The sequence below is a fragment of the Hoplias malabaricus genome, chromosome 18 (genome assembly GCF_029633855.1).
Source record: "Hoplias malabaricus isolate fHopMal1 chromosome 18, fHopMal1.hap1, whole genome shotgun sequence".
In the NCBI taxonomy this organism is placed as follows: domain Eukaryota; kingdom Metazoa; phylum Chordata; class Actinopteri; order Characiformes; family Erythrinidae; genus Hoplias; species Hoplias malabaricus.
Window position 1 is genome coordinate 12,209,662 of NC_089817.1, and position 23,410 is coordinate 12,233,071.

Sequence of the window (23,410 nt, forward strand, 5' to 3'; positions counted from 1 at the left end):
GCAGCACTGCTGTGTCTGATCCACTGCCCAAATAATAATGGAAACTAGGAGGTCATTTAACGGTGTGGTGTGTATATATATAAATAACTGTAAATGATTCCTTTTCAGGAGCTCAGCAAGGAATAAATCAAAAATAAAAGTCCTCACACTGAGTGAGTTATGGCCAGGCTTGCATCACCGGTCATTCGGCCCAGCACCTGTTTGACTTTCTCTTACGCCTGAATGATTCATGATTTCTATATCCCTGCAAAGATTACTGGAAATTGGAATGTGTCCCACCCTGCGTAAGCCATGGTAAAGGGCTGTGCTTTATGGGGGAGTTGGGTGGGCACAGAGCTGCAGGGCCCTTTTGGTTTTCATCGATTGCGAGCAGTGTGGAACATGGCTTGGGGACACTGGCTAAATATTTAAAGGCTGAGGCTTGATGGTCGTTTTTGTGACTCAATGTTACCTGTTGAAAAAAAGAATAAAATATAGGGTTGAAATCTGTGACTACTGATTACATTGGCTGTGTCTTCAGGGCAGGGAAGTGTGAGGGTTTTCATGCAGTTTAAAGCTGTTAGCACTGAGGAAGTGCCTCTCTGTCATTTTTAGCACCAAAACTTAGCCAACAATATTTGTGAAAATGATTAATAAAAAAGTGAAACTCATATGAAATGAAAAGCAACAATGGCTGTGAATTTTTGAACCAGTTTATGCTCCATAGGGTGCGTCCACCATGACTGCAGCTATGTTTAAAATATAATACAATATCTCTGGTACATCCCGATGTAAATACTTTCATAAAGTGAAGGGGAAACTTTGGAGTAACTTGTGAGAAAATGAACCTGCAGTTTATTGCAACATGGTGCTTTTAAGAGTCCTCGTTCATCTTTCATTGCTCACTAGCAGCTCAACACAGAGCCACATCATTTCACACAGAGATCCAACAGTGTCCAAGTTAATCTTTTAAAAGAGTTACTAGCAAATATTTTAACATGTTTAAATACATTTTTTAAACACACTATTTAAATATATTCAATTGTATTAAGCCATAGAATTGTTACAAAAAAACTACATCATAACATAATGATTCTGTATCAGTTTTTTCTGTATTAAATTTTGTGTCCTTTTTCCTAGAACTGTAATTCAAATCAAGGACCAATATGAATCTTTATTTTTAAGCGTGTAGGAACATTGAGTGTCGTATAATCTCTTTAGCGACCTTGTTAGGCCCAGAAGATATACGTTAAAACAGAGCAATAAAAGATCCAATGAGGAGTCTCCTCAGGTGGAGAAAAAGGTGGATGGATGAAAAGAGAGGTGAGCATGGCCGTGATATTCAGACATGACCTTTCATAGCAGACACCTCTCAGCTTAGATTGCAGACACTGTTAACTGAAATGTCCAGCCATTAAGCCTTGAGCGGCGGTCTGCTATAATTGACCCCCTCAGTCTTCACCGCTGGCTCAGATTCTTCATTTTGGATCAGAACGTCCTCGGACTTAGAAATAGAACATGTGCAATTAACGGCATCAGATATAATCACAGCTTTTGTAATTGAAACATATTCTTTTCAAATACCTATCACTGACTTCTTATTTAGTAGAACTTACCTTTAGCAGAGAGATAAATGATATTTAAGATATATTTCTTAATCCATAAGTTTATGACTTCATCGTCCACATATTTCTGCATGGTATTGTAATTAAGTTATGGTTCAGTGTGAGATCCTTGTAAGATGTACTTGTACTTTTTTTTTTTACTTAAAGACCATGCCCAGGATTCATACAGTGTATACACATTATAGATGTACTCCATGTAGTTGTAAACATGAATTCCTTATTTACATTTACATTTATGCATTTGGCAGACACTTTTATCCAAAGCGACTTACAAAAGAGGATCTAACATTCAAACTACAGCACAAATTATACAAAATACCTTACATTAAATGCAATACGCCAGGAAGTAATAAGTGCATTAAAGAAAGACATTCAGTGCAAGAGATACTCTCGGAAGAGCTGGGTCTCCAAGGATTTCTTGAATGCGGAGAGGGTTCCTGTTGCTCTGATAGTGCTTGGAAGCTCGTTCCACCAGCGTGGTACCAGAGATGAGAATAGCCTCAACTGACCTGTGGGGGGGTGGCCGTGTTAGTTGGTGGTCCTTTGAGGAACGGAGAGGGCGGGCGCTAACATATGGTTTTAAGAGTCTATTGAGGTAGATGGGAGCAGAACCAGTGAATACTCTGAAGGCCATCATTAGTGATTTAAATTTGATGCGAGCAGCTAAGGGTAGCCAATGCAGCTCAACTAATAGGGGCGTGACATGTGCTCTTTTAGGCTGGTTGAAAACCAGGCATTCTGCAGCATTCTGGATCATCTGTAGCGGTCTCACAGCACAGGCCAGAAGACCTGTCAGGAGGGCGTTGCAATAGTCAAGACAGGAGATTACTAACGTCTGAACAAGGAGCTGTGTTGCATGTTGAGTTAGGTATGGGCTAATCTTCCTTATGTTGAATAGGGAGAAGCGGCACGATCGAGCTACAGCGGTAACGTGATCTGCGAAGCTCAGCTGGTCATCAACCATGACACCCAGGTTTCTTACAACCTTGGTGGGAGCCACTGATAGGGACTCTAGCTTGATGCTGATGTTGTGGAGAATAGCTTGCTTGGCTGGGAGGACCAGCAGTTCAGTTCTGGATAAATTCAATTGGAGGTGATGTTCCTTCATCCTTATATGTACACAGTGTGAAAAACTCGCTCTTGTAGATTACTCTGGATAAGAGTTTGTGGTAAATGCTTTGAATGGAAATGAGAAATTTGTCTTAATCCTGTTCCTAACCCTTACCATTGACTTAAGCCTAACTCTAAGCCTTACTTTAAGCTCCAGAGTGTTAGAAGGAGAAGGATTTTCTTTTGTCTACAGCACTCTTTCTGTAAACCCATATGATATATATTATATTTTTATATTTCTATGTAGTCACCATTAACGGCCAAGATTTTTTTCAATTTAACATTTTTTTCTAGCAGAAAAAAAAATTCTCTTTACTTGAGAAATGATCATTCAGCGCTTTCATCAGAAAATTACTTTCCACTGAGATCAGTTTGGAAATCACTTGTGGCTAAACCTGGGCTGTAGGCTGGAGGACCTGTGTCTTGGAGATATATTGCAAAACACATGTATCTCCATTTTATGGATTTTTAGTTTTGAACACAGCAGCTGTCCTCCACTTTATGTGAATTGTTCATGATGCATGAACCAATAGAAATGCTCCAAAATTACTTGGAATTAAATCTTTTTACTCTGACTTCCAATGGACTTTAAGAAGGGTTTTTACCTTCTCCTATAAAGTAATTATTTTGGAAGATTTTTATTTAGTTTTTCTATATGAACAGCACAGTGGTCAAGTTTCATCAACATGCTTTTATTACTCAGACTAGTTTAGTTTTTATAAGAAAAGCTAGGGCTGCACACAGCTCTGGGCATGTGTGTTCACTGATGTGTGTATATGTGTGTTTCACTGCACGGATTGGGTTAAATTCAGAGAACAAATTCCTCTGTGAGCAAGCACAGTGGCCAGTAAATCAAATTCTAATTGCATTCTAGTTTGTTGATGGGCATATGAGCATTAGAACTGATGCTGTAGGGAGTGTTAAACCTGATGTAACTTCACTGAGGCTACAGTACCATTATTAGAATAAGGGGCCAGAAATCTAGCAATGAGCCAGTTAAATGTCTTTTTGGGACATAATTACAGTATTGGCCAGATATATAATAATTATGCTTACAACGAATGTTTGTTTAGTGATAACAGTTTGAATTTTTGAGTTTTTTTGAGTTTTTGTAGAAAAGTCAGAAATAAGATGGACCCTGCAGATGAGCAACTCTCTGAGTCTTTAAATATGAAGTGTATTATGAGTTTGATAGGTGCAGTGACCAAACATGATGGTTGCCCTTGAAGGGTCAATGGGTACATAAACCCCACTTTATAGCGAGCTGTAAACATGTTGAAATTCACCGTCTCTGTAATCATTAATGTCTGCAATCAAAGCAGTCCCATCAAAGTAGCACTGATTGTTGTTTTTATGGTGATTACATGTCTCCAACTGGAAAAAAAAAATCCCCTAACATCAAGCCTAGCTCCTCTTGCGGTCTGCTTCATATCTCAGCCTATTTTCTTAGCGGATAAACCGTGAGTGTTTGCATGTCGCCTCCTTCAGTCTCACATCGAAGTGTGGAAGTGGCTGCTTTCTGGCTAGTGGCGAGCATTTGTTTATTTAGCTGATGAACAAGCTGGTGTAAAGAAATGCGAGTGTAATCTCTTTAAGAAGAGTAAATCAAATATTCCCGGTTAAATGAAAACCAAACATAATGCCATGTCTGTGTTATGTGAGACAACGGGGCCGATTTGGAGAGATCTAATAAAGATTGCTCTGGAAAAGCTTATTTAAATGGGCTTGATTAGATTTATTAGCCCATTTGCATGCTGATGGCCTTTGTTTGTCTATTAAAAAATGAATTGCATCACTCGGCACAACAGAATGCAGAAATGCCCTCATAAAATCACACCCATTTGCAGGGATTTCAATCCGCTTTGGATGGAAAATCATTATATCACTGATGTTGTGTACACAAACCATAATAAGTGTTTATGGCCTCTTTGTAAAGGTGGTATATGAGTGGGGTAATTCATCAACCAAGCCCCGCTCACAGATACATTTATTTATAGTATGTTTTCTGAGGTTGGACAAGCTGTACAAATCAACCTTTAAAACTGAAATTGTTGCAATATTTAAAAGTGTATAAAACTGGTTTGTAGAAATGTATCAATTGGGAGCAAATGCTAGCTGATATTTCACAAGTTTATTTCAACTGAGAGCATTTCCAAATGCCTTAAAGTAGTGTTGCTATAGCTCCAGGGCCTTGAGGTCTTTGATTCTATTCTGAGGCCTGTGAGGCGAGTGGTATCTTCTCCCTGTGTCTGCATGGGTTTCCTCCAGGTGCTCAAGTTTCCTCAAAGTAACTGAAACTGCCCAGAGGTGTGAGTGTGTGAGTGACTGGGTGAGTATATGACATTCCCCACAGCTGTTGTTTCTGAGTTGACTCCAGACCCACTGCAACCCTGAGGAGAATGAGGCGGTTATGGAAAATGAATCAATCTATGAATCAATGAATCAGTAATGTTTTTTAAAAAGATCTGCCCAATTCAGTCATTAACATCAGCTCAGCTAATCATAAGCAACACATTATAATGAATCAATAAATCACAACTTCACCAGCTCTGTGCATTAGCGGTGCATTTAATTCTTTCCTCTTTCTGATCCTTTTTGTCTTGAATACAAATAAACGTGGATCTGACTGATTTAAAGAATCAGTCGTCTGCTGTGGCACAAATCTGAACAGAAAACTGCACAGAAACATTTGCTCTTTCCTCATTGTAATTTCCTAACCCTAGCCTCACGTTCCTGTTGATTATGTTTGTTAAGCTGTTTGTAGAAAAGACAATGAGGGCTAATTGAGGTGGTGTGTTGCGTTTTATGACTGAATCATTGTGTGATTTCAAGCTCAGCGTGACGTTCTGTTTTGTTTTGGGCTTTTATTTATTTATTTATAGCTACTTTTGTAAAAAAAAAAAATGTCAGTAAATAGTGTTTAAACAGCTTTTAGCCCCAGAGCACTCAACCTCAAAAGACCTAGTGTGTGTGGAGCTTCATGTGTTACCTATGTGTTGAGATGAATTGGTGTTTATGATCCAGAGCTAATCACCCAACATTAGTGCTTGACCTCTACTTATTTGTTTATTGTATTTGTTATTTATTAAATTTAACTTTATTTACATACATTAATTCATTTATTAATGTCTGAATGCCATTAACTCATCACAGAAATCACTTGGACATGGGGAGAACACACCAAACTCCTCACAGACAGTCGCCCGGCGCTTGAATCCACAACCACAGGACCCTGAAGCTGTGTAACAGCCACCCTACGTGCTGCTCCACCATGCTACACTGGTGTCAGCTGATCTGCTACGTTTACGATGAAGGGGGGGATGTCTGACATATACTTTTGGGCCACTCATGACTTTAAGACAGTGGAGATGACTGATACTTCAGCTCCAGAGTGCTGTATTTTGAAGCTCTGACAGATGTGATTTCAAAGGAACCACTGGGATTAACCTGGATTTATGAAGTGTGTGAATGACTCTAAGTCCGTTTTGTCACAAAGAGAGAGAGAGAGAGAGAGAGAGAGAGAGAGAGAGAGAGGAGCCAGACAGATGGGGTGTGGCTAAGTAAACAGCAGCGTTTAAATGCAGCATCAGCAAACACAAAGGATCAGTGCAGTGCAAGGAGCTAATTCTTTTTAACTAACTGCTCCATTTGCCTGAAATTCTCTCTCTCTCTCTCTCTCTCTCTCTCTCTCTCTCTCCCTCCGTCTTCCTGTCTGCCCTGGCTCATCCCGGCTCAGATCAGCAGCACTGGCTCAGTAGTACAGTGTTTATCTGCTTGGTGTGTGATGTGTGCTGCTGGGAGACATTATATACACCCCGACCCTGAGAGGAGCTCCTCCACTGGATCAGTAATACTACTCTTACTGTAAACACTACAGTGAGTGATGCACTCAGATAATGGACTGTATTTTCTTGCACAGATAGCTGAATCGTCAAGGCCACTATAAATGCTATCTGTGTGTGTGTGTGTATGTGCAAGAGAAGAGCTCTTTTTCATTATATGTGTATATTGGGTATATATCATATTTTGTTGGGGACTGAAACCTGTTTACACCCACACACTGTGGGTACCTCTTTTTCTTTCGAGGACCATCAGCAGGTCCCCACAATGTAAAATACTAACTTTTAAGGTGAAGGTGTGAAGACATGTTTTAAGGCTAGGTTTATGCTTGTTGTCATTATGGATAAAGTAAGAGCAAGTCTCCAAAAAATGAATGCAAATATGTAATGTCCTCACATTGCATTAAAACAAACTGATGTGTTCCTGTGTGTGAGAGAAGGAGGAGGGGCAGTGTGTGTGTCTGTGTGATGAGTGACTTTATTTCTTTATGTCTTTTTTTTTCTGTGTGTGTGTGTGTGTGTGTGTGTGTGTGATGCACGCATGTTATTGTCTCATTTAGCATCCAGCCTGGGCTCCAGGGCCCCACAGGAGTTGAAAGGTAATGAGCCTGAAGCGCTGGCTCATCCTGATTTTATTTCATGTTATTTCATTTGATTTTATGCTATTTATTTTCTACCACACTCTGTCGCTTTATCAGAAAGAGAGAGAGAGAGAGAGAGAGAGAGAGAGAGAGAGCTTGCAGCTACGCTAAATTGTCAAATTACCATTGTGAAACAGCACAAACAGGATATTAGCAATCAGGCCCTATTGCTCCTGCTCCCCCTCTGAGGCTTTGAAAAGCATGGAGCAATAACTTTCACCCATGTTTTTCCCGCTGTACTCACCATGCTTTGTGTTAATGCCATTTTGCTCAAACATTTAAGAACCAGGGAAAAGAGGCCGAGCAAAAATGGAGATAGGATATTGCTGCAGAAAACAGAAAAAGTCCTTTCTGTATACCAGACCCCCAGGGTCGATGAACATTGCTTATAATGGGCAGTTTGAGTTGAATATTGAATTGAATATTTTGAAATTCTTGGTTGTGAAGGCTGCCCCAAGCTTTATATGGCTGCCATCTAGAAGGCATTCTACCTTAACATGTAGAATCTGTTGTTAGCTAGCTATGTTTAAGGCACACACTCTAGTAAATTGTAAAAGCGTCTTAGGATGACTCTGAGTCTGTTCTAAAGCATTATGACTGTCACGCCTTCGTCCTGTCAGTCTGTTGTCCCCGCCATGTGCTTTATTTGCACATGGCTCTGTTTTGTTTATGTCCTGGTCTCCGCCTCCTCGTCCGTGTCATCTGTTAACCCGTCCTTCTCGTTATCTGTCTCAGGTGCGTCTCGTTTGTGTGAGTATTTAAGCCCTCTTGTCTCTCATCCGTTTGTCGTACATTTCCCCTTTATCCTGTGTTTTGTTGGTCACGGTATTTAGTCTGTCCGTCTGTCTCTAGAGTTTCCCCGTTTCTTCTCCTTTTTCGTCGTGTCGTTTTTCGTCCGTCTGTCCTGTTTTCCCTGTCCAGTTTCCTTTGTTTTATTTAGCTTGTTTGGCTCCTTGTTTGTTTATTTCCTGTTTTAGTATCGTTGTTTTGTTTATATTAAATTCCCGTGTTTTAGCGAATGTGTCCGCCTCCCTCAATCCGCCCCTCACTCCTGACAGAATGTACGACCACAAGGACGCAGCTAGCGCGGATTACTACCTCAAGGGGTGTGCCGTTCGCCGGACTCCATTCCGCACAGGCCCCAAAGATCCTGTGGGGGAGGCTTTGAAAGCGGCCTCGGAATGGAGTCGCCGGCTCCAGCTCCTGCCTGGCGCTGTTCCGGATCCTATAGCGGAGGAGTCGACTCGGGAATCGAGTAGTTGCGCCAGCGGGAGTCGAAAGAGTCGGCGGAAGAACCGTGCTGGAGTTCCCCCCTCGCTGGAGGATTACCCCCTCAGGTCCGGGGAAATTTTTGGGGGGGCGTTAAGGGTAGGGGCTGTTAGCCTCACCTCCGTACCTCTGAGGTCTGAGGCTAACAGGGGCGCACCTCGAGGTGATCTAATGGGTGCGCCTGTGAAACCCCCTAAACCCTTTACAGCTCCAGCGCGAGCCCGGCGAGCAGCACAAACCCCTGTCCTCGAGAGCGCGGCATACGCCTCTCCTGTCCTCGAGAGCGCGGCGCGTGGCTCTCCTGTCTTCATGGACGTCGTCGCAGGTCCCCCTGCCTCCTTGGACGTCGTCGCAGGTCCCCCTGCCCCCTTGGACGTCGTCGCAGGTCCCCCTGCCCCCTTGGACGTCGTCGCAGGTTCCCCTGCCCCCTTGGACGTCGTCGCAGGTTCCCCTGCCCCCTTGGACGTCGTCGCAGGTTCCCCTGCCCCCGTGGACGACGTCGCAGGTTCCCCTGCCCCCGTGGACGACGTCGCAGGTTCCCCTGCCCCCGTGGACGACGTCGCAGGTTCCCCTGCCCCCGTGGACGACGTCGCAGGTTCCCCTGCCCCCGTGGACGACGTGGCAGGTTCCCCTGCCCCCGTGGACGACGTCGCAGGTTCCCCTGCCCCCGTGGACGTTGCTGCGGGGCTTCCAGTGTCGGTGATGGCGGCACCCGCCGCTCCAGTCCCCGTGATGGCGGCACCCGCCGCTCCAGTCCCCGTGATGGCGGCACCCGCCGCTCCAGTCCCCGTGATGGCGGCACCCGCCGCTCCAGTGCCCGTGATGGCGGCACCCGCCGCTCCAGTGCCCGTGATGGCGGCACCCGCCGCTCCAGTGCCCGTGATGGCGGCACCCGCCGCTCCAGTGCCCGTGATGGCGGCACCCGCCGCTCCAGTGCCCGTGATGGCGGCACCCGCCGCTCCAGTGCCCGTGATGGCGGCACCCGCCGCTCCAGTGCCCGTGATGGCGGCACCCGCCGCTCCTGTCCCCGTGACTGTGGCGGCACCCGCAGCTCCAGTGCCCCGTGACTGCGGCGGCACCCGCCGCTCCTGTCCCCGTGACTGTGGCTACGGCCTCTCCTGTCCCCGTGACTGTGGCTACGGCCTCTCCTGTCGCCGTGACTGTGGCTACGGCCTCTCCTGTCCCCGTGACTGTGGCTACGGCCTCTCCTGTCCCCGTGACTGTGGCTACGGCCTCTCCTGTCCCCGTGACTGTGGCTACGGCCTCTCCTGTCCCCGTGACTGTGGCTACGGCCTCTCCTGTCCATGTCCGTAGGTCGGCCCGAAGGACTTCAGGGCCGATCCCCAGAACTGTGCCCAGGCTGGTTCCTCAGACTGCCCCACAGACATTAGCCAGTCCTGGGCACCCCCTGTTATTTTGGTTCCCTTGTCTGTCCCTGTCATGGTTCCCGTCTCTGTCCTTGTCCCAGTACCCGTGTCAGCCTTTGTCTCTGTCCCTGTACCTGTTACTGTATTCATGTCTGTCCCCGTAAACGTCTTGGTCCCTGTTCCCCTACCAAGTCCAGTCCAGTCTCCTGTGAGTCCTGTCCAGTCCCCTGTCAGCCCTGTCCAGTCTATGTTTCAACCCCCTTGAAATCTTGTCTCATGTTCAGTCCCCTGTTAGTCACGTCCAGTCTCCATATCCGTCCAGCGTTCAGTCCCCTGTCTTCTCTCCAATCCAATCTCCGTTTCAACCCCCTGTCTTGTCTCAAGTCCCGTCTCCCGTGAGTCCTGTCCAGTCCCCTGTCAGCCCTGTTCAGTCTATGTTTCAACCCCCGGTTCAGTCCTCTGTTAGTCATGTCCAGTCTTCGTATCCGTCCAATGTCCAGTCACCCGTCTTGTCTCTGTTTCAACCCTCTGTCTTGTCTCCTGTCCAGTCCCCTGTCAGTCCTGTCCAGTCCCTGTTTCAACCCTCTGTCTTGTCTCACGTCCAGTTCCCGTATCCGTCCAATGTCCAGTCACCTGTCTTGTCTCAGGTCCAGTTTCCCTTCCAATCCCCTGTCCAGTCTCCAGTCCCGTCTCCGTTCCAGTCTAGTGCCATGTCACCTGTCCTGTCTTCTGTCCAGTCACTTACCCCTGTCCAGTCTAACGTTCCTATCCTGTCCAGTGTCTTGTCACCAGTCTCTGCTCCCGTCCAGTCCCAGCACCAAGTTCTGTCACCTGTCCCGTCTTCTGTCATGTCCAATGTCAAAAACCCTGTCAAGTCCCATGTGTCCACTCCTGTCCTGTCCAGTCCGTTCTCGTCTCTTGCTGCCCCCCTTTGTCAGTCTCCTGTCATGTCCCATGTCCCGTCTCGTATATTCGGTCCTGTCGTGTCCCCAGCTCCTGTGTCTGTTCCCGTCCTGTCCTGAGTCCTGTTACCCGTTGGTTTGTTGTCCTGTCTTGTTTTCCGTGCCCTCTCCAGTGCCAGCTCCTGGGGGGTTTAGGAGTACGCGCCCGGGAGTTGCGCGTTCTTGGGGGGGGCATCTGTCACGCCTTCGTCCTGTCAGTCTGTTGTCCCCGCCATGTGCTTTATTTGCACATGGCTCTGTTTTGTTTATGTCCTGGTCTCCGCCTCCTCGTCCGTGTCATCTGTTAACCCGTCCTTCTCGTTATCTGTCTCAGGTGCGTCTCGTTTGTGTGAGTATTTAAGCCCTCTTGTCTCTCATCCGTTTGTCGTACATTTCCCCTTTATCCTGTGTTTTGTTGGTCACGGTATTTAGTCTGTCCGTCTGTCTCTAGAGTTTCCCCGTTTCTTCTCCTTTTTCGTCGTGTCGTTTTTCGTCCGTCTGTCCTGTTTTCCCTGTCCAGTTTCCTTTGTTTTATTTAGCTTGTTTGGCTCCTTGTTTGTTTATTTCCTGTTTTAGTATCGTTGTTTTGTTTATATTAAATTCCCGTGTTTTAGCGAATGCGTCCGCCTCCCTCAATCCGCCCCTCACTCCTGACAATGACATTTTTTCTAAAATCTCTGAGAGGGCATAACACATGTCTGTGAGGATTTGATGGCATTAGTCAGGTCAGGTAGTGATGCTGGATGAAGTTCTGGACCAGCTCATCACAGCAACATTGGCTGAAGACTCTTTTTAGAAACCACTATTCCATGTTTACATTGAGAACAATGACATTAGGCTCATATGCAGCTGCTCCAGTGCATGCATATATATATATATATATATATATATATATATAATTCATTCATTATCTGTACTATAATTCATTACATTATCTGTGTGTGTGTGTGTGTGTGTGTCTGTGTGTACTTACAAGGAAAATTTAATTTTAAACTTGTCTCTAGCCTTAATCCTAATCATAACCCTAATCATAATCATAAATCTAAACCTGAGCCTAACTCCCAAAAATTCTAGGAAAGATATTATCCCAGATCCACAACAGCTCACAGTTCTTTCTGTAGTTTGGAGTTGGATGGATTCAGCAAAACAGCGCCACCAGTGGACTGGAGCATGGTTGGTATTGTGATGAATATTTGGGGATGCCCCCTTGCATCCAACTTGTTCTACTTTTTGGAAACATGAGCAGTAAACACGAGCTCTGACGTGAAATACTGCATTAGCGATAAAGTGTATATTTTCAAAGGTCTGCAAACCCTGAAAAACCTCAAAGTAGACCCTGAAAAGCACAGAGAGAAAAAGTGTAGGACCATCTATAGAGAAATATATTTGAATGCATTATATATTCTCCTAAGTACAGCCACAATGAAGATCAAAATGCTGTATGTGTTTGAAGTCTTATGCCATTACCATTAGTGATAATCACATAAACTGCCACAGGATGCAGCACTATTGTGCTAATGCATGTACACAGAGACCTTAAGTAACTGGACATTGTTGTTTCTAGATATATCTGAGTGTTTGCTATGGGATGAAAAGCTGTGGAAGGTTACAACTGGCTGATCAACACATTAGAAGTTGAAAAATTTCTCTGATAATCCTCGGTTGCATGTGGACATTGTGTGTGAGATGCAAGAGTTAAGTAATTAGTTTAGTTTAGATTCATGGACTAATTAGATTAAGTAAAGTTGATTTTAATATTAATTGTGGACACGTGTGGACAAAAGTAATTAAATCATTTCCATTCAATTTTATTTATAGAGCGCTTCTTCAACAATTGTTGTGACAAAGGAGGGTTACTGATTCTGATGTAAAGAGAACCTGCCTCAGAATATGAGAAAGAATCTTTGACATGATCCAAGAGTCAGAAAAGAAACACCAGAACATATCAAAGAAAGACCAGCACAAACTGCATAAACCAAGAGCAGTATAACACACAAAGCAGTGCAAAAACCTGAAATATTCTACAGAGAACAATAAATGAAAAAGAGCAGTATATAGACAAAGAAGTATAAAATGTACAGTATAAAAACAGAGGTCTATATAAAAAAAAATCTGTGTAAAAACAAAGAGCACTTTGTAAAACAAAACAAAAAAAACAGAAAGACCTATAAACAAAGAGCTTTGTATAACAACAACAGTGTATAAACAAAGAGTAGTATACTTAAAAAAATGTTTTTAAGCTAAATGCAGTGTATGAACATAGAGCGGTGTATAAACAGAAAGAGGCACATAAAAAGCGAGCGGTGTATAAACAGAGAGCGGCAGCGAGCAGTGTATGAACAGAGAGCAGTTTATAAACAGAGAGCGGCATATGAACAGAGAGCGGCGTATGAACAGAGAGCGGCATATGAACAGAGAGCGGCGTATGAACAGAGAGCGGCGTATGAACAGAGAGCGGCGTATGAACAGAGAGCAGTTTATAAACAGAGAGCGGCATATGAACAGAGAGCAGTTTATAAACAGAGAGCGGCATATGAACAGAGAGCGGCGTATGAACAGAGAGCGGCGTATGAACAGAGAGCGGCATATGAACAGAGAGCGGCGTATGAACAGAGAGCGGCGTATGAACAGAGAGCGGCGTATGAACAGAGAGCGGCGTATGAACAGAGAGCGGCGTATGAACAGAGAGCGGCGTATGAACAGAGAGCAGTTTATAAACAGAGAGCGGCGTATGAACAGAGAGCAGTTTATAAACAGAGAGCGGCGTATGAACAGAGAGCGGTGAATGAACAGAGAGCGGCGTATGAACAGAGAGCGGCGTATGAACAGAGAGCGGCGTATGAACAGAGAGCGGCGTATGAACAGAGAGCAGTTTATAAACAGAGAGCGGCGTATGAACAGAGAGCAGTTTATAAACAGAGAGCGGCATATGAACAGAGAGCGGCGTATGAACAGAGAGCAGCGTATGAACAGAGAGCTGCGTATGATCAGAGAGCGGCGTATTAACAGAGAGCGGCGTATGAACAGAGAGCGGCGTATGAACAGAGAGCGGCGTATGAACAGAGAGCGGCGTATAAACAGAGAGCGGCGTATGAACAGAGAGCGGCGTATAAACAGAGAGCGGCGTATGAACAGAGAGCGGCGTATGAACAGAGAGCGGCGTATAAACAGAGAGCGGCGTATGAACAGAGAGCGGCGTATGAACAGAGAGCGGCGTATGAACAGAGAGCGGCGTATGAACAGAGAGCAGTTTATAAACAGAGAGCGGCGTATGAACAGAGAGCAGTTTATAAACAGAGAGCGGCATATGAACAGAGAGCGGCGTATGAACAGAGAGCGGCGTATGAACAGAGAGCGGCGTATGAACAGAGAGCTGCGTATGATCAGAGAGCGGCGTATTAACAGAGAGCGGCGTATGAACAGAGAGCGGCGTATGAACAGAGAGCGGCGTATGAACAGACAGCAGCATATGAACAGAGAGCGGCGTATGAACAGAGAGCGGCGTATGAACAGAGAGCAGTTTATAAACAGAGAGCGGCGTATGAACAGAGAGCAGTTTATAAACAGAGAGCGGCGTATGAACAGAGAGCAGTTTATAAACAGAGAGCGGCATATGAACAGAGAGCGGCGTATGAACAGAGAGCGGCGTATGAACAGAGAGCAGTTTATAAACAGAGAGCGGCGTATGAACAGAGAGCAGCGTATGAACAGAGAGCGGCGTATAAACAGAGAGCGGCGTATGAACAGAGAGCGGCGTATGAACAGAGAGCGGCGTATGAACAGAGAGCGGCGTATGAACAGAGAGCGGCGTATGAACAGAGAGCGGCATATGAACAGAGAGTGGCGTATGAACAGAGAGTGGCGTATGAACAGAGAGCAGTTTATAAACAGAGAGCGGCATATGAACAGAGAGCGGCGTATGAACAGAGAGCAGTTTATAAACAGAGAGCGGCGTATGAACAGAGAGCGGCGTATGAACAGAGAGCGGCGTATAAACAGAGAGCGGCGTATGAACAGAGAGCGGCGTATGAACAGAGAGCGGAGTATGAATAGAGAGCGGCGTATGAACAGAGAGTGGTGTATAAATCACGAGCAGTGTTAATTCTGTATACTTTGAAGCAGGTGAACAGTGTGCATTTCTAGTGAAAGTAAAAGCTAGTCTCAGCAGTCAGTCTGTTAGTGGGCGTGAAGGTGGGGCATTGTGGAACATGCAGATGGCTCCGTGGGAGAGGAGCAGGAACCTTCATTTCATGAGGCTTGTTCTGGAAGGTGGGTGGGGCATGTAGGTGCTGTCTCAGCCCAATTTGAACAATCTTTCTTCAACACTGGGTCAGAAAGCATTGGCAGTTGTTGAGCTTTGCAGAGAGAAATAGAGATATTCATGTTCTTTGGATGATGTTAGACCGGTCCAGTTCAGTTTGGACATAGTAATATTAGACTCAGGATTATATTAAAATGTGAGGCCTGTTCAAAATCCCGACTCCCTATTAAACAAGCTAAAGACTCTGAGAACAATGTTTTATAATTATTTTTGGCAACACTCATTTTCTAAAGCATCCCACCTAATCCCCTGTGTATCCCATTTTAAACACAGTGGCATGAGCTTGCATTTCTTCCAGCAGAATTGGCTTGGATCACTGGCCTTTACTGATGACAACGATGTCAATAGCAGCAGCAGGATGTACTCTGTGTGCACTGAAGCATCCTAACTGCTCAAGCAGTAGCCTCAAAAGTCTCCGGCAGATTCACCTAGCAGCAGGACAATGACTCAATACACAAGTTTTTAAGGCCAAAAACTGGATGGATTCTAACTAGCAGAGTCAGTTCCCTGACCTTAACCCAACTGAGTGTACAGTTTACTTACTGTAACCATATTTCAGAGCAAAATAAATCGTCCCAGATTGAGGAATGAGATGAATGTGTTACACGCCTGTCAGAGCATCACCAGGAAAAGCACTCAGCAGCTGTTGATATCTTCGGGCATTCGTCAGTGCAGAGGATTTGCAACTAAATGAAAGACGTTAATCTTATTTGAGATGTTTCTCATTGGTTCAGTTTTGTGTATTATTCACAGTCACTTGATGAGGGAGCCATGTATAAAAAGGACAATGTTTCCAATGTGGTCCACACAAGACATAGAGTATATGGCCAGGCGTTTCGGAAATGAAGCATGCTTACATTAGATACCTTTCTTCTTACAGTTTAGGGTTTTTTCTTTTCTTTTTAACTTTGCTTCTACATGCTAGAACATTTCTGTGAGGACTGGATTGTATTTAGTTCAGGTTAGTTTAGTTCAACACTTCTCCAACATATCCCAGAGGTACTCATTTTTACTTAGCTATGTTATTATTACATGTCTATTATATTCTTATTATAGTTTATTGCATTTCTATTACAGTATTATTACATTTCAAGTCTGTTGCCACAGTCCATTTATTTATAGGCTGTACTGCATTTTTAATCCTGGCCAAAGAGCCACCTTTCATGGCCATTGTATTACCGTAGCATTGCAGTGATGGCCAATAGCCTACTCGTAATGACACATTAGTCAGCAGGTTTTTCCATTAAGTCATCTGAGTAATCTATGATGAATGCTGCTGCAGAGTGGCATGCTTTATAAATTCAATTGCTTTTCCATTGTGAGGGTATTTGGGGGGCTATATTTAGCCCTGCTCTTGTTTGCTAAGTGAAGCAGCGGTGCTTACATTGAGTCGCTGTGCAGTGAAGCGTTGCTGATAGCTGCTGCAGGAGAATCAGCACCAGAGATGCCATGAAGCAAGCTGAGTGGACACGATGTCACTGAGTCTCTGGGGAGTGTGTGCAAGAGTATGTGCATGTCTGAGTGGGAGGGAGTATGTCATGTACACACACACACACACACACACACACACACACACACACAGTTGCATACGTCCTATATTTGGACTGGTTTTTGCTCTTTTCACATGAGTAATTGACTTAGGGTCATTTTTGTTTTTCTTAGCTTATGCTAATGATTAATATTATTAATAATACATTTGCTTATGGTGACCCACATCTGGATCTTGTGGACTGGTTCAGGCCCACCCCTAATATCACCTGTGGATGTGTGCAGTGCAGTGCTTTCATGTTTCCATTATCTGACCTGATGTCATGATGCCTCTTACAGAACAAGGAAACATCAAACAGCAGTTATGAGATCATATTTTGTTATTTGGGGGCAACACCGTTGACGATGGGAAGGAGCTGCAGGTGGGAAATAACATTTCAAGGAGCCAAGTCTTTTCATATATCCGTGTCTCCTTTTATTAACTCATTTACATAAAGTAGACAACATCTCAAATTGATTTGTTGCTCTGACGCTCAGTCGCCATGTGGATTGTCGCCTGCCACCTGCCCTCACATTGCAGCTACAAATCACTTGCTCTCATAGGAAATGACTGGTCACCGTTCTCTCTGTCGCCTCCTAGTGTACATGAGGTCAGCTTTACCAGTATGACATGGAATTTTAATGGGAATGGAATTGTAGGTTTGAAAGTTAAGTTGATTTCATATGCCCCCTTTCACCTTCGGGACTTATTACGTTGTTTTATTTTACACAGTTCTTTAATGAAATCTTACAAATACTCACCTCTCCTTCTGGAGAAGAGAATACATTGTACCTTTAGGGAAAACAATTTGACTTAAAAACCACTGCTGTGCCTTGAAAGGTACATTTACACTAACAGAGCAGGGCATGATCATTTCAGAGTACAATAACTCCACTATAGAGAGTTGGTCGTAGGGGTGTCTCCATGGACTAAGGCCGACCAGTCAATTCCCCATGTGTGAGCTCAATCCCAGTCCAGTCCTGGAGTAAACGTTTCTCCTGAAACCTGATTGGATATTCATTTGTCCATTAGGTGGTAATGAATGTCACTGTTTTTAAATTCAGATGTCATTTTTCTCTTTGCTCTTGCTGTATCTACTTCTAGTGGCTGCTCTCCACTAGTGCTTTTGTCAAAGCATCAGTCTGAAAAAACAACAACTCGTTATCACCTCTAAAGAAATGGGCTTCTGGGATCTCCATGAAACATCTCTGATATGCTTTGGTCGAAATACCACAAGGATCCAACACCACAGCAACATTTCCTCCACCCCCCCCCCCCCCCTGCTCCCGTCCTGCTCTGTTATTGGACAGACTCAGACAAGAAGGCCAGACAATTCTGCAGTCTTTAAACTCTATATGAGATGCAAAACAAAATCAGAATGTCTCATTTGATCCCCTGTTTTCTGACTTGTAGGCTCCAGATCCCCAAAACACTGTGCACTCAACAACAGGTGCATTTCATAATCCCTAGTTGGTTCAGACGTGTTGTGTGTCCGTTCTCAGTCGCCACCTACACTGCAGACTTCTGTTTTTAAAAGATGTTGATGGTTCAGAAAGTTCACACCCCTTGTTATAACTCCAGATACAAGTGATACACTGACTTGAATTTATTGCTTGAATTTCGATGTCTGACCAAAGTTTCTCTTCACTACAGAGCTGATAAATCATCTGTAAACACACAGGGGTCCAAGTGACACATCTCTCTAACTCAGTGCTGAATACAGAGCTGTTGTTTGCTCCCTTCACTTGGATTTTAGTGTGCAGACCTTTTATTTGTGCTGCTAGAAGTTGTCACCGGTGGTCCTGTAGGTTCCGGACCCTTGATCTGAGCATCAGACTATATCAATAATGCAGCAGTGCTGAATAATTTACTTTAACCTTAGCCACAGGTGAGAGAGGAAAGCGTCAGGATGATCTACAGGGTAGTTCTCTTGCTGCGGGGCACAAGTGGACCCCCTCGACTTCCTCCTCTGTTCTCCGCCCTTCCTTTCTTCCTTCCGAGTCTACTCATCCCTCCTACTTTGCAAGTACACTCTTAGAAACAAAGGTGATAAACACAGGTTCACTAAAGTATTGCTGTAGTGGAAGCTCTTGGGGTTTTTGAAGAACTTTTCAGTGAGTGGTACTTTAGAAATTCTTTTTTTTTTTTTTTATCTCAATCAATGCAACTTTAAAATCTCCAATTAATATAGAATATGATACATTAATGTTTGGGTATCACCAGAGTGACAACAAAGATATCACCAGAGGGACAGTTTGCCTAAGAGTGTAAGGGTATCTACGACATACTAATTCATGCAAAGCATTGTCAACTTTTTCAGTCAAAAGTACAGGCTTCATGCTCTATGTTTTAATTTGTTTTTATTCAAAAAGACAAAGTTGAAACAGAGATAGCATAATTAAAATGGGCTTTAAAAATCATGCTCCCACATGAGTAAAAGTGCACTAGAGCGTATGTACCAGGCACTGTGTTTATTTAAATATCTTTGGCATTCCGTGTCTTATAAAGACAAAAAGTTTGGAATCTACTGTGTCGTTACTACAAGCTGAATACAGTAAAAGAGTGGGGGTGGGGTAAACTGAGAGAGAGAGAGGAAGATATGTTTGTGTACCTTTCGTTATGTTTTATTTTATTAGTTTTTCCATTTCTAATCCTGAAATTAAAAAAACTGAGAATGACACATTTCCCAAATGTTTACCTTTTGTTATTATACTTTCAAATCAAATCAAATCAAATTTATTTGTATAGCGCCTTTTACAACTGACGTTGTCACAAAGCAGCTTCACAGTTTCAAAACAGAACATTTAAATCAAAGCCCAATGCAAGCAAGCCGAAGGCGACAGTGGCAAGGAAAAACTCCCTCGAGGCTGGAGGAAGAAACCTTGGGAGGAACCAAGACTCACAAAGGGGACCCATCCTCCTCTGATCAAACTATAGATTGAATTTTAAATGATCACCAATGAAGTGTCATTATGCTACATAATAATAATAATAATAATAATAATAATAAGGTGAGCAGCTGGTCTGGTCTGGTCTGGGCCGCAGGAGAATCCAGCAAACAATCTTCCATCAGTGGGCCACCATTCTCTCAGAAAACAGTAAAACAGTAAAAGGGAAGCAGTTAGTTTAGTTGAGTGCAGCAGAGAATAAGAGCATGTGAATATTTTCTTTAGTGTAGTGACGTTTACCCTGATTCTCCATGTCCATGAGTTCCTGAAATGACAACCTTAAACTAGACAGAGGTTAGATGCCAAAGGCTAAACTGAACAAGTGTGTTTTGAGCCTAGACTTAAACATAGTGACTGTGTCTGCGTCCCGGACACTAGCTGGAAGATTGTTCCAGAGCTGAGGGGCTTTGTAGAAGAAGGCTTCCCCCCCCCGCTGAAGTCTTATGAATTCTGGGTACTAGTAAGAGGCCGGTGCCCTGAGATCTGAGTAATCTTGGTGGTTCATAGTGTGTGATGAGGTCTTGCAAGTATTCAGGGGCGAGACCATGTAAGGATTTATACGTGAGTAAAAGAATTTTGTAATCAATACGGAATTTAACTGGAAGCCAGTGAAGGGCTGATAAGACTGGGCTGATATGATCAAATTTTCTAGTTTTAGTGAGGACCCTGGCTGCAGCATTTTGAATTAACTGGAGTTTAACTTTCAGTTTCTAATTCTGCAATACAGAAACAAAGAATGATGGTGACACAAAACCAAAACACGAAAACACACAAAACAAACATGAACATATAAGTCACAGATGTATCAGCTGCTATGTTGCTAGATTACAGGGAAGAATGTGTGTTTTCCTTTTCTTCAGTGTGATGAGATGTTGGTTTAAAGTTTTAAGATAGTTCACTCTCTGCACAGTGAGAGCAGGCAAAATAAAGTCTAAAATTATTTACTGTTTAAGAGTCAACTCCAGAACCAATTCTTTGAGTGTCTAGGAGTCAGGAACACTTGTCCAACAATTCAATGAGTCGAAACTCTTGGAATCGACTCAGTTTCAGTTTGTGCAGTGAATCACATATCGCTACAGTCTGACCCTGCTGTAAACAGTGGATTAACCACTGGATTAAAGTCTTTCCTGACTTTATCTGTTTAACTCTAGCTCTGGCACTGTCCTTTTTAAAACACAGCAGCTCTGTGAACACTGTGAATACTTTCATTATATCATTCAAAATTGGCAAATGGGTCATTCTCCGGAAACAGGTCATTCTCTGTATTTCTATTGCAGGATTAGGAACGGAAAACCAAATAATGAAAGATACATGGATCGAGAGAGAGCACAAAGGAGAGAAAGGGCTGAACAAAATATGTGAAACTTAAGCAGTGTTTTATGTGGCATATAAAGGCAAAGTCAGAAGTATACCAAAATGGCCAAAATGAACCAAGAATCTACACAAACCCTGAGAGAGTGTTAATGTAATGCTCACTCTATCACTTAAGAATCTTCTTTGTCCTAATATGCGTTTGGGGAACTCAGCCCAGTTACATAAGAGCTTTTAGAAGGTGACTTTCTTACTTTGGTGGGTTCGATATTCACATATTTTTTGTTTACTTTGTTGTTGGTAAACAAGTTCAAATGGAAAAATAACCAGCAAAAGGAGTTCTCCTCTGGGATCGCCTGGGATTCTTCACGCACTGTGGTTTGCGAAATTGATGGATCTATTGGTATGCCTCCAGTGCGTCCGTCCACATGCTGAGGAGAAATTCATTGCCCCACACTAGCTCTCCTTGTGTGTTTAGACTCTGATGCCATAGACGCAGTATGAGATGAACCGCTGCCATGTACAGTAAGAGAATTGCACAAAAGCCTCAGCTTTGTTCGCCTCTCTTTCTTCTCTTATCACGAACCGTGCAGTTCTTAATTTGTAACACTTCTGGATTCTCAGTGCCAATTTTTTCTTTCTCAAAAAACAAAATGAACTCTATCATTTCAATATTCTTTTTCATTTCTCTCTAATCCAATGGATGATTATCAAGGCTCTCTTAAATCCTCCAAATATGCCGCCAAAGAGAGTAACACTTTTTTTTTTTTTTTGGAAATTAAGAAAAACTGTCATTCCTTCATTCAAAATAATAATTGTCTTTGTCCCTTTGACAGATGAGAGTCAATTCCCATGATTCCAAGAGCTTTATGCTGGAAATTATTATGCATTGTCTCTTTGTAAACTTTAGTAACATATACATGAAATAACACTTTTCTGTGGAAATGAGACTCACATTTTCAAGTCGATGAAGTGTTTACACTTGATCAGTTACAGAAGAACTTTCATCAGTCACAATCTTTAAATATAGGTAAAGTTCCATTTACTGCTACAGGACCTTTGAACTATGTAGATTTTTAGATGTGTGTAGCCTCTCTGCAGTTCCCTGAACAGAAATTAAAACTGACTCGACCAAATGAAAACTGACTCGTCACAGAACAATCTTTAATTCCTTAATTATGATGAGGCAAAATAATTAGTCTTCATTATTCATTGAATAACATTACCAGTAAATATTACATAGTTCCATTGAAAGACCTATAACATGTGGAAATATATATGTCGTGACTACTTCAAAGAGGGTTACACACACTTTTTAACAAAAAGGTTCATTGAATTGTCGAATGTTGTTCTTCTGTTCCATTTTACTGCTAATAAGAGGTTGATAATATGACAATGTTTATTTAACAATTAATTCTGTACTTTTAATCAGTTTTGTAATATTAAGGTTGCGTCCTCAAACTCTGCAGAAGTTCTGCTGAAATTACAGTGTTATTGCTGTACAAACTCATTCTTATGCTTGTCTGGATGTTTAAAAGACACACTAAACAGAAACATGCACATAAAAAGTCTAATAAAGGCTAATTGGCTGATGCCTGTGTCAGCAGTGATAAGGACTCCATTCCCAAAGAGTCGATTCTTCAACTCCAATGTGGCTGGGAGTCAAGATCACCGAGTAGACTCCATCCCAGTTTAATAGTGCGAGTACACTTTAACCCCAACTCTTCATTTATCTTTGAGTCTGATGCTATCTTGGATAAAACAAAGAGTTCATTTAGACAAACTTTCAGTTAAATGAAGTGTAGACTAGGAGTCTGTTCCGTCAACACCGGCAGAAGCCGGGATTCAGAATCTATTCCTGAATAACTGAAGTGATCCATCACCATGTTCTTGTGAGTGACCTTGGGGTAAAACAAAAAAAGGAGATGAAATACAACGCATTTCTTAAACAGATCATAATCTATGTGTGTAGTAAACACAGACAAACTTTTACCAACATGGAATGCTGATGTTGATCTTTTAATTGACAAAGAGACCAGGGCAATGATCTGGCTTTACGCCGGTGATTTATCTGTTTGTAATAGAAGTGAGGAGTTACAATTTAGATTAGTCCATCGATTACAAATAGCACCCTATCTTAGGAACAAGATGGACCTCGGTAGACCTGATCAGTGTGTTAACTGCGGTAGGAAAAAGGCTTTAGGAAAGAGTTTGTGCATGGCATATAATTCCTTAAGTTTGAAGTTCCTCCAAAAAAAAGTTTTATTCCGCTTGAAGTACATATTGGATAGCGATCTGAAATTGAACCCATGATATTTCCTCATGACCTTTTTCGAACTTGAATATTAAAGGGTAACAGTAAATGTCTGCCTTTGCTAACATACACTGGCTGGAAAAGTGTGCGGCGAAATGGATTTCTGAGAAAAGCATAAGAGTTTAAACCTGGTTTAAAAGAAAATTTACCATACTGCACTAAAATTAAACAGTAATGTGATGATCGGGTTCCTTTCAGAACTTCAGAAAAAATTTGG

At 43.1% G+C, this 23,410-nt stretch overlaps 1 protein-coding gene across 3 annotated transcripts in view; it reads left to right on the plus strand.

The window, feature by feature from the left end:
- cadm2a (cell adhesion molecule 2a) overlaps positions 1–23,410 on the plus strand; it is a 419,313-nt gene that overhangs the window by 284,655 nt on the left and 111,248 nt on the right. The window lies entirely within an intron of this gene.